This window comes from Labrus mixtus, chromosome 20 (genome assembly GCF_963584025.1).
Source record: "Labrus mixtus chromosome 20, fLabMix1.1, whole genome shotgun sequence".
Classification (NCBI taxonomy): domain Eukaryota; kingdom Metazoa; phylum Chordata; class Actinopteri; order Labriformes; family Labridae; genus Labrus; species Labrus mixtus.
Window position 1 is genome coordinate 18,229,502 of NC_083631.1, and position 11,356 is coordinate 18,240,857.

Genomic DNA, 11,356 nt, shown 5'->3' on the forward strand with positions numbered 1-11,356 from the left:
TCTTTGCCAGAAAACAAAAACCTGTCCTCAGTTTTGAACAACACACATTGAATACTGGATTCTGATTTCAAGTTCGCCTTTCTCCTCCACCTCTTCGTCTAGCCTACAGCAGTTTTCAGCGTGACCAGAGTGAGCAGCTCACTCATCCAAATGGGCTGCTCTCGTGGTGTTTGTGTGCCTGGGTTCAGTTTGTGTGGACTGCCCCTTTAATCAACAGTGGACTCCATCAGACCTCCATTTTGGCAGCTCAGTAATGAAGCTGCTGGTTGTGATAAAATGGAGGAAAGTTCAGCATCCTCTGCAGAGCTGACCGCAGGAGACACATTTTCCACTGCTGACCGTTCATGACTCTGCCCTCAAAGAGCTGGCAAAGGTGTGTGTTGGTGTGTGTGTGTGTGTGTGTGTGTGTGTGTGTGTGTGTGTGTATGTGTGTGGCTTTTGAATTCCTGTGTGTGCAGTGCATGTGTAATTAAATCTTTGCTGACATGAACTGAGTGTGTGTGTGTTCCTGTTTCACGGCGAGAGCAGCAGTCAGGGGTTCGGCCGCCTGTTTCTCCCTAAGGACCAACATCAGCATAACATCAGAATCTGCTGGGAGCCGACACACACACACACACACACACACACACACACACACACACACACACACACGTGCACTCACGCAAATATAGAAACACCGATACAGTACACCAGCACAGAAAGCCCTCTACACATCCTCACAAACACACACTGGCACACACTCCTCACTCTCTCTCTCTCTCTCTCTCTCTCTCTCTCCATCCTACCTCAGCGGCGCCCAACACACCCTCCTGTGGGAGTGTCAGCATGCTGTGTTCTGATTTGCCAGCGTCACACGAGCAGAGGCTTTCTATTGGCTGAGGCTTCATTGCAGAACAGGGAGGTAAGACAAGTGTTTTTGTGTGTGTGTGTGTGTGTGTGTGTGTGTGTGTGTGGGGTGTGTGTGTGTGTGTGTGTGTGTGTGCACCTGTGTGTAAGTGTTTGAACTCATTACTGTCGTATTGCTCCACATCTCTTTCATTGTTTACTCCTTAGCTTTTCCAGGCGACCGTGTGTTTGGTGTGTGTGTGTGAGGGTATGTGTGTGTGTGTGTGTGTGTGTGTGTGTGTGTGTGTGGGTGTGAGTGGTTCGCACACACCAGTTTCCCAGGAGACAGGTATCTAAGTGAGGGGGCGTTCAAATGCACACAGAGCACAAAGTGTTTGAAAGGGTTGTTATTCAGGCTGGAGTCTGCTCTCAGACTTTGAGAAGACGGTGTTTGTCCTTCAACTGTGTTTTGTCACCAAGAAAAAAAAAAGGAGTTTTCCTGAATTTTATTTCTTCAGCAGCTCTGCGGCTCATGTTTACGTCTTTCTTTTTCTGTCGTTCTGTTAGCCATTTCACTAAAATTACTGTTCCCGGCAAATGTTTCTTGTTATTTTCTCCCTGCTCAAAAAATATGACGCGGAAATGTGTTTGAGGCACTCTTCTTTCAGAACATTAAATCTGCTGTAATGGTTTTTTACAATTTGAATGGATCAAATTACTGCAAATAATGTCATCATGGCTCACAAAATAGGCATGAACCTAACAAGAAATATCAACCACATCTCACAGTGCTCCTCAGCTCTTGGTAGCATTAACGACATTTTTTTTGCTCGTTGTGGTTGATCTGCATGCAACTTCATCCTCACATCCTCTGTTCCCATCATCTCTGTGGTTGAATTTATTTAAAAAAAAACAACCTTTCAATCCTTTATTTTGCTCTCACAGCTCCTGTGAGAAACTTGTTTTGTGCAGTAGGCTACGTCTTATCTCTCTGCAAGTCTTGTCCTGCATGTGGAAGTGGTGAAAACAAAAGGCAGTTTTGGCATCGCTTACTGACACATAACCGACAGCAGTGTTGACATAGCCTAAAGGAAAAAAAAGAAGCTGTAATCAATCATCTCGTTGATAGTATTGTTTGCTTTTAAATCCTTTCTTTCCAACAGCATGATTCAGTCTTTTCTATGCTAAGAGAGGTAAAGAAGAAGCATTGACTCAAATGTACTAGTTAGGCTAATTTGACTCTGATAATGCCACTTAAACATTTAAGGGTCATCTTTAGGGACTGTCCGAAACAAACAAAAACGCCTATTCCCAGTTGTCAGTCCCCGTCGGTGGTCGTTCTTTAGCTAGCTTACATTAAAGTTAGCTAGTTTGTTGGACTCTTAAGACGGCTAACTTTACAATTAGCTAGCTACGATCACAGTTTGCTTAGAATTTACGCCTTTGCTCTCTTGTAGTTTAATGCTAACATTAGCTGTTCTACAATGATAGCTAGTGAATGATCTTATATTATGTTGTAGTTTAGAATACGGCACGATTTCTCTCTATTTTTACTGTCCATTGTCTTTTAAGTTGTTCATCAAAAAGGAGCTGAAATGATAATCTGTAAATTTCCCTGTGACAACTATTCGCAACCTAGAACACGGCTACGACATAAAAAAGCCATTTGAGCTTTTTGGCTGCTGTTTTAATATTGTGTAAAGGGGGAGTTTGGCAACCGCGCTGAATAGGATGAAGTGAAGGTTTTAAAACGACACTGAGCAAAAACTATACTAAGTGATCGAGACAGAAGTACAGTTTTTAGGCTCTGAAGTGTATTGTGTGTGTGTGTGTGTGTGTGTGGGGTTGTGTGTGAATGTGTGTTGTTTTATTCCAGCTTTTGATCATTGTGTCTCGCTTGACACTGTGTCTCCTGTTCTTTTTTCTCTTGTGATATATTTGAATATGAAATGACAGCTGAGGCTTACAAATATTAGTTTAGAATTCGATCCCACATGGATGCCTGTGTGTGTGTGCATGTGTGCGTGCGTGTGTGTGTGTGTGTTTTGTGTGTGTTGTGTGTGTTTTGTGTGTGTGTGTGTGTGTGTGTGTGCGTGTGTGTGTGTGATGTACTGCATATCAATTAGCTATCTATTATTCATGTTGACAACATAATGAATGAAACATCACAGTCTTTGAATTTCAGGCATGTTCACTTCTTACTCTCTCTCTCTCTTTTGAAACACACACACACACACACACACACACACACAGATTGCGTTGTGGGTATTTAGACAGGAGTGACAGAGGGACTGAAATCCCATTGTAACCGTGAAGACGAGGTGATGCCCGCTGAATACCTGACAGCTGAATGCAGACAACAGACAACAGCTCCTCCTCATTAACAAGTTCATCATTTACGACAGTGAGTGGAGGTTGATGATTAGTCTCTATAATCATGCGTTAAAATACCAAACCACCAATATATCAAGATAAGAGTAGAACATTTTAGTTTTTTCCCTCTCTTTTGCCTTATTTCTCTCCAGAAATAATCCCTGCAAAAGCTTACACTGCAGGCTAAACCATTCCCCACTTGCAAGTTTCACCTTTCAGTTTTAAGTTTTTTCACTTGATTAGTTTTTTTTCACTTAAAAGCCTGAAGTATAAATACATCTAGACATCATCTAACATCCAGAAAAGATTAATAGTACCCTCTGCTGTTTTACTAAATATAATTTTGGTTGCATTTAGCTCCATACAAACAGAAATAAACATGTCATTTGTTTCCATTTTAGTTTAGTACCTAATTTTACCGTAATTATTTAATGGCTACACTGGTATATTACACAGAAAAAACGCTTAATTGGAACATATTTTTACTATGGCACACTGAGCAGTCGGATTAATTTTGCTCCCCTTGTGAAGCACTTTCGTTTACGTTGATTTTTAAAAAAAGAAAACTTAAGATAAAGTACAGAAAAGACTGTTTATATACAATAGACACAATTTTGTATTTGAAACACTTGTCATCCAGTTTCGTCGAGCTCGAGGCTGCCCCCTGTGGGAGAAGTCTGACGCCCACCACCTGTGCAGGAAGTTCTCTGTCATATTTCAGTTTTATGTCTTGTTACACAGAGACACAGTGTTTTTATCGTCCTCTATCCATCCTACTTATGAGACATGTCTGTGCATTATGTCACTTGTCAAGACGCCTCAGTCTCTCCCTCTGGCCATTCACATGTTCTCTCGTTCCATCTCATCCATCAACTCCCCCATCTCTCACATTTTAGTTTTTCCACACCTTTGTACCTTTATATTATCAGCAATGTTTGTCTCTCTCTCTCTCTCTCTCTTTCTTTCTCTTTCTCTTGCCCTTACGTGCACTTGTAAAGCTTCTAACTGTCTGTCAAAAAGGCTGAGTATACAAATACTACAATAAGAACAACACAAGATCTTTAGAAAACAAAAGAATATAGGCTGGTCGCTGAGGCCGCACCATGACTTGCTATGCTGCCATTACCCACATTGATGTGGTAAGTTAAACCATTTTCTGTCTTGTTTTTTGTGCTGTTGCAACTCTGGGGAAACGAGATAAAAAAAAAAAAGTTGCAATCTTGAAAAACAACCAGAAATGACTCACTATCATGGGAAAATGATTCATGCTTCTTCTATCAAATATAGAACTACTTCATTATCATCCTCAAAGGCTTGTATGTTTTAGAAAGTATCTTCTGAGTGGATGACCTTGTGTCCTTTACTGTAGGTGCACTATATTCAGCTTTATAATCCTAAAGAAATGGGTTATTTGGGGTGCTGAGGGCTTAGCGGTAAGGTCGTGCCCTATGTACAGAGGCTGTTGTCCACCAAGAGGGCAGCCGGGGTTAAGACCTGTGGCTCATTCCCCGCATGTCATTCCCACTCTCTCTTCAGTTTTACTACTTGATCCCGTCCTGTCTAAATAAAGGCAAAAGCCCAAACACACAAATGATAGAACACAAGAAAAACAAACAAATGATTTTGGAGCAAGTTAAATAGCAGAAAATGTCCCTCCATAAAAATGACCTACTTGTTTTTACGCAATCAGCTGTTTAGGGGATGAGAGATGAGAGATTGACTGTGTACTCTTCGTTCCAGTTCACACAAATAGTGACACACTGATGGAAGAGGATGCTACGTATGCCCATCAGAATTTAGTCATCCCATTCAGTCATTCACACACCAATTTGGGATTCAGTGACCATAGACAATTCGACACGTGGACTGCAGGAGCTGAGATTACACCACCAACCTTTCAGGTGAGAGACGACCGATTCTACCAGTGAGCAACAGTTGCAGTTACATGATGATATGTGTCTTGATAAATGATCATGGCAGCATATTATAAAGGGCTAAAGATTAACAAAACAGATGCTACAACAAATGTATGTACTTTTTTAACTGCATCTTCCTATAGTTCTCTATTCTACTTCCTCCTTTAAAAGGATTTGATTCACATCACAGAGACAGTAAAGAAGAAGAGGAACCGTATTTAATGATATGTACCAGTTAGTTCTTGCACATCAATAAATGGCCTTTTTGCATTCAAACATTTAATACCCTTCCTCTATCTCCCCCCATCTCCCTCCTCGTTCTCTTCTCTTCCTCTCTGCAGTATGTGGAGCAGAATGACTAATAATCAGTTGTTCTGTCACACGCCTGAGACTTATTCTCCCTGCAGCAATATCCAAAATTAGCACACACACACACACACACACACACACACACACACACACACACACAGGCACAAATGAATACAGGCACAATTGCAATCTTACACACTAATGCAAGCCTGCCTGCACACACACACACACACACACACACACATAAAAACACAAATAGAAAATTCATAGGTCCAAGCATATACTCCCCCACACACACACACACACACACACACACACACACACACACACACAAGAAGGGGAGGGGGCAGCTTTACCAGAACTCTTTTATGGCCAGAGATAAATACAGTTTGAGTACAAAACAGTTTGATGTCGATAACGATGTCAACAAAGGATAGAACATGTAATTGTTCTGAATTATTACCATTCCTGGTCAGCCATTTTTTATGGTCCTGAAAGTTTATTGATCCTATATTTTCCCCTTGATGTTTAAAGGTCATGTGTATTTGCCATTCACTGTCAATTCTGTTTTATAAAGTTAGCCACCTTTTTGTTTTTGGTTCCTACCCTGTAACCGTTTTCATTGACGCGGAACTAATGGCTGTCAATCAAGTGTTGCGCACGTCACGTCACCATTAACCGACAACACCTGAGGCAGAGCGCCAAAAAATGGTGTGAATAAATAAGGTAAAGAAACAAGGAAGAAGACAAAGACAAAGAGAGTGTTTCCAAGTACTAGCCCCTCTCAAACAATAAGCAGCCCAGGAGGTATGTTAAAGTGAAATGTTGTGGGGAAATTAACATGCAAATATCGATAACATTCATATGCAAATTAGTGCGTGAATATCAAGGTGTGGGTGTGCTGTTACCTATGCTATTTTGTAGATGCAATCTTTATAATAAGTGTATATTCAAGGCCTAGTCAATTAGTGAGCTTTTTGTTATTTAAGAAGGCCTTAGAAGTGAAAAGTTTTAAATTGCAAGTTTTTCAGCATTTGATACCAGAAGCAAACCTTAGAGGAACTTGACAAAACAAAAAATGTTACTTGCTACTTATTTGCTACCTAATAGAAATACAACATTGAACAAAAACAATTCCAAAAAAATCTTTGAGAAACTCTGTCACTGTATCACCTATAGTAACACCTGCTCAGTCGTCCAGGTTGTTCTCAGAGCTGCAGCGCCCTCTGCTGGATAAAAGTAGCTAATACAGTATTCATCTCATCTGCCCAATAAGCAGAGAGGCATGGACATTTGTGCTCAAAGACACTAAAAATTCAGAAAACCAGTTGCAGAGAGATTATTTGCTTTTTAAACAGAACTGACAAACTGTTTTTGTTTGAGCAGACACAAAGGAGATCCGATCTTAACCCCGAGATGTAAGAAAAAAAACTCAATAATTTACAGTTCATAAAAGTAGAAGCAGCAGAGAGAGAGAGATGTAAACACATATTTTTTCATCTCTGATGATTGAGCTCTGTGTGTTAGTAATTTTGTCGTAGCAGCTTAGCTCTGACCTTCACACTGTCCATGTTGTGCTCTCTGTCATTTGTGCGGAACTAATTTTGGGGGAGTTTAATTAACTATCAACTCATTCAAGTCACTCTGGATACATGTCAACAATCTGTTCTGAAATGATAAACGCTATATTTGCAGTGTGCATGCCAAAAAGCCATTTATGAGCGGGTCAATAATGCCATTAAGCTGTCCAATTGTTTTTACAACAGATCGGTGTTTCATTATAATTTAATTCTGCAGGATTTATTCTTCAGATGCAGGATACTTAACATGTTTTCTGTCTTTAATTGAGATATTAAAGCATTTCAATTGCTACTATCTCATGAATAACACATTTCTGGACTAATGTGTGAACTTTTTCAGAAATGGTTTAAAAAAAAAAAAGTCAGGGTTGAGGGTTGATGACAAGCCCTCCCTTCCTGTTGGTGAGGTTTGTGTGGTGGCTCTCCATCACCTTGATGGACTCCTTAACCACCTGTTCCTCCTGTTCAATGCTTGATCTTCAAATAGGAAACATGTTGTAAACGCACCTTACTCGCAGAGCAGCAGGTTTTGAGTTTCACTCTGTCGGGTTGAAGGGCCTGGGACATTCTTAACATGCGTGCCTTCAAGCACATTTACTAGCTGATGTATACAAAATGTACCTGTCCTTCTGATATGCTCAACCCTGTGACGACCTCACTCTTTGCGCGTAGTTCCTCGTGGGACCCGTTCTGTGGGCTCATTTATGCATTTCATGTTTAACTGTAAAGGGACAAGTGTAGAGCAGGTGAACTGTTGCCACACTACTACAGCATTTATAGCCTAAGCGAATCTCCAATGTCTGTCCCTAGATGGGCCTTTGAAATACATAAAACTCAACAATAGATAGAAATACATCTTGGTATGGTATTCAGGAATGTTCAGTTGCACTTCCCTATGTATGGACCTTTTTGTATTGCTGGATAAAACAGACAGAATGGTGCTTTTGATGTTTTCCTTTTCAGTGCCTTTTTTTTTTTTAAATGTAGCATTTTGTATTATATGCACATACTGTGCATTCATCAGGGTTTGAGGTGGAATCTCGACTGGGGGGGGGGTCACCACACCCATCTACATCTTTTTCTCAGAGCCTTCTTGAGAGCTAGCTGGCTCCCTTCTGCCTACTCTACTTTTCTTATGGCAGCCACTCTGTGCTCGTTCAAGACAAAGGCCTCATCAGTGCATGCTGTGCCATTCAGTTTGTTCAAAGTTGCCTGCAGAGCACAGAGAATGGCATCTGCATGTGAACAGTTTACTTCTCACTCTGTTCTGGCAGGGACTCAGGGTGATTGAAATAGCGTTGCAGGTGCTGCGTGAGAGTTTCGAGTGTCCAAAACTTGCAGTTTGTGTTCATGATGTTGTTTTTTCTTTAGATGTTGTTGGGTGATGTAAATATGTGTCGCGACAAAGAGATGGAAAATGAAAAAGCCTCTGCTGCAGTTCCACACTGTCCAATGATAGCCGCTATTTTCCTAAGGTTTTTTTTGTTGCTCTCCAGTCAAGGGACTGAAAACTAGTAATTGACAAAATAGAGGATTTTGTTAAATAAAAAAATAAAAAAACCTGAAAATCCCTCGACTGCCATAAAATCAATTTCTAAGACTTAATCCTTTGAAAGTGTTATCCCTCTAATGGAAAACAATTCTCTCATAGTAAAATAAAAACTTGTGTAGCCATTTTCGTCAGAGCTAGCACAGCAAATGTTACTTTTACACAACCTCATAGTTTGATATTAGAGATAAGGCATCTACGTAGCTTCTATAAACACCAGGAGATTGATTGAATGAGTATGTTAGGCGTGGTCAAACAGTAGCCAACGAGTTAAAGTAGCTCAATGTCCCTTTTAGATTTTTAAAATCCACGAGCCTTTCAGTTGACAATTCAACAGTTGTTGAATTAATTCTTATATTTCAGATTCACTAAGTGTTGCTCTGCGTGTTATTAACTGGAGGAAATGTTTTACTTACATAATAAGTTTGAGCTACAGTTGTAGTGTAAATATTGTTGATATGACTTGTCTCTGTGTGATATGTTGTGTGTGTGTGTGTCACCTCTGTTTGCCAGAAGGGGTCACATTTGCCATGTGTGTAACCTGGCCGGTTAAGCACATGACGTTTTTAATCCTGCTGAGCACAAATTGTAATGATATATTGATATATTGAATTGTTTAATTAAAATATATTTATATTGAAAATGTTGTTAAAAGATTAAAAAGCAGGACAGAGATAAAGACAGCACAGAATAATGGACAACCTTTAGGCTCCTGGCACTTCACACAATTGACCTGCTAAATATCAGATCTGTTCATCTTAAATCTTAAAGTTTAGTCCTTGTTGTCACAGTTTGGATGAAATTGCACAAATCTGCGCTGAAGCTGTGTCTGTCTGTATTACTGGATTTAATGTGTAAAACACCTTTGTGACAAGAATCAATAAAACCTGGAATAATCAATAATCTTGTTTTTCTGTCTCGTTTGTAGGTTGAGATATTTTGTCCTGTGTGTGGGTTGCAGTAGCTCTACTGTCTGGCCGGGTCCTTGTCTCTTCCACTGACCCCCAAATCCCGTTCAGACTCCCCCGTCGTCAGATCTATTTTCCCCCCAAGGGTGAGGCACCAAAACCAGCTGCTGGGGATTTTCTCCTTGCTTCTTCCCCGTGACCCTTCATTCACAGCCTGTTTGCGGTCACACATATCTGCTGCAGTGTCCAGACATGATGTTGAGGGTGCTGCGAGTGCTGCTCGACCACGAGCCATTTATAATCACAGCTGTTGCCTGACCTTCAAGTGCCATTAAGAGGCGATTAAATGAGCACCAATTAGAGCGTCTGTGAAACGCTGCAAGGTAAAATGCCTGTTCCATTCAGCTCTTTCACCTCAAGATTTCCACTTCACTGTAAAGACTTTAGATTTTTTTTTCCAGCTCAGCTAACTCAAATGTCTGGTTGTACGGCCATGGCTTAAAATCAGTTTGACGGATGTGAACAGCTCCTCTGTTGCTACAGGTAACATCAAGCTGCAACCTCCGGTGTTGAAAAATGAAGCCGATGAGGAAGTGCAAAGTCCTGCAGTTCGTCGAGTGTACACTTGAGGCTGGCTGCTGAAGCAACGGAAGTCAAAGACACACCCCTTTTCAAAAAAGCAAGTTTATACACCAACAACTAACATGTTTACATCATCTCATTACTCATCCGCTTTGATTACATGAAGGAGTTAGAAGTTAATAACAACATTGTCAAAAGGCTTACAACCCCCTCCAGCTCTTAGCCTGTCGTTAGCTTGACTGAAAGTTGGGGTGAGACAGGATATCCAGCATCGACGGGACTCCAAAGCCCCCCACAGTAACAGATTGGTGATGTCACGCAGGCTTCTTTCATTAACATTTAGTCTATGGGTAACATCCATCTCACATCCTCTTTTTGTTGTTGTATCAACAACCTAAATACTTTCAGGTTCAGCCCTGTATGTGTTACCCTCAGTGTGAAAAAAAACATCTAGAACAAACTTTAACTTTCTCATTATTTCAGTCTTTGAGTCATAGTTTTTGACTTTAGTTTAATTCAGAATTCGACTGAATCGATTTCATTTTATATTTCAAGCTTAAATCCAAAGTGCGAGTTATGATGGAAAGAAAGCAGAGAGAAAAGAATCGTAAAAATAAACACTGCTCACTTGTTCAGATGAGACTGAAGATAAAACTCAATAACGAGAGTAAACTTTGTGGCACGCAGTGAACATTCTTCTGCTTTATTGACTTTGGTGGATGAGTCACGGTAATAGATGTAAGTCAGTCAGAGGATTCTGCATGGATCTGTGGAGTTACGGTGGATTATTTTTAACCTCGTTAGTTTGGAGGAATTCTCAGTTTAGAAAGGCAACTGGGATTTTTTTTTTATGGGGGAGGGGGGACAAGAACTCTGTGAGTACAGATTTTTATAGAATGAAGAGGGAAGGTGAAACTTTAGAGAAACATGAAATAAAACAGAGTGATGTATAATTTAGCCTATCACAGCACAGTAAGGCACGATTAGACTGAATCTAAGTGGGAGCAAAACAGTCTGTCTTGTTTTTTGAGTGTTTAAAACAGTAATTATGTTTGTGAATTTTAAGGAGGTGTCTGTATATTCAGATGATTTAATATGGTGTAAAAGGGACAGATTTAGCCAATTGAACACATTTATATCACAAGCCAAATAATAATATGGAAAATAACTGAAAATAAAAAAACTTAAAAGCTCTTATGGGATAAAAAAAAAAAATAATAATAATCTGGAATTTATAATCATAATCTCGTTCATGTTCATGATCAAACTCCAGCAGAAAAAACTAACTGATTAGAGATAAAACCAAATATAAAC

At 40.1% G+C, this 11,356-nt stretch overlaps 1 protein-coding gene across 1 annotated transcript in view; it reads right to left on the reverse strand.

Annotated features, from left to right (window-relative positions):
- The window catches only part of b9d1 (B9 protein domain 1), a 310,365-nt gene that overhangs the window by 149,740 nt on the left and 149,269 nt on the right, over positions 1-11,356 (reverse strand). The gene's annotated exons all lie outside the window — the stretch shown is intronic.